The sequence below is a fragment of the Artibeus jamaicensis genome, unplaced genomic scaffold, assembly GCF_021234435.1.
Source record: "Artibeus jamaicensis isolate MK-2021 breed Jamaican fruit bat unplaced genomic scaffold, CSHL_Jam_final contig_685, whole genome shotgun sequence".
NCBI lineage: Eukaryota > Metazoa > Chordata > Mammalia > Chiroptera > Phyllostomidae > Artibeus > Artibeus jamaicensis.
Genome location: NW_026521924.1, coordinates 12,247,988 through 12,249,071, shown reverse-complemented (window position 1 = coordinate 12,249,071; position 1,084 = coordinate 12,247,988).

Here is a 1,084-nt window from a genome sequence, read left to right as displayed (position 1 = left end):
CTGAGTTCCAGCCATTACATCTGCATTCCAGGAAGTAGAATGGAGGAAAGAACAAACCTGTGTCCTTTAAAAAAAAAGGTTTTATTTATTTATTTTTAGTGAGAAAGAGAAACATTGATTGATGTAAGAGAAAAACATCAGTTACCTCTCGCATTCACCCTGACTGGGGACCAGGTCCACAACCTAGGCATGTGCTCTGACCAGAAATTGAACAGGTGATCTTTTGCTTTGCAGAATGAAGCCCAGCTAACTGAGCCACACCAGTCAGGGTTAAAACCCCTATCTTTTTTAAAAATATATTTTATTGATTTTGCTATTATAGTTGTCCCATTTTTCTCTCCTTTATTCCCCTCTCCTCTGCACGCTCCTCCCATCATCACTCCGCCACCCCTTCATTCATGTCCATGGGTCATGCATATAAGTTCTTTGGCTTCTCCATTTTCCATACTATTCTTAACCTCACTCTGTCTATTTTGTACCTACCATTGATGCTTCTTATTCTCTGTAGCTTTTCCCCCATTCTCACCCCACCCTTCCCCAACTGATAACCCTCCATGTTATCTCCATTTCTATGATTCTGTTCTTGTTCTAGTTATTTGCTTAATTTCTTTTTGTTTTTGTTTTTTAGGTTTGTTGTTGATAGTTGTGAGTTTGTTATCATTTTACTGTTCATAGTTTTGATCTTCTTCTTTTTCTTAGATAAGTTCCTTTAACATTTCATATAATAAGGGTTTTGGTGATGATGAACTCCTTTAACTTGACCTTATCTGGGAAGCACTTTATTTGCCCTTCCATTTTAAATATTAGCTTTGCTGGACAGAGTTATCTTGGATATAGGTCCTTGTCTTTCATGACTTTAAATACTTCTTTCCAGCCCTTTCTTGCCTGCAAGATTTCTTTTGAGAAATCAGCTGAGCTGATAGTCTTATGGGAACTCCTTTGTAGGTAATTGTCTCCTTTTCTCTTGCTGCTTTTAAAATTCTCTCCTTATTTTTAATTTTGGCTAACATAATTATGATGTGCCTTGGCATATGCTTCCTGGGGTCCAACATCTTTGGGACTCTGAGCTTTCTGGACTTCCTGG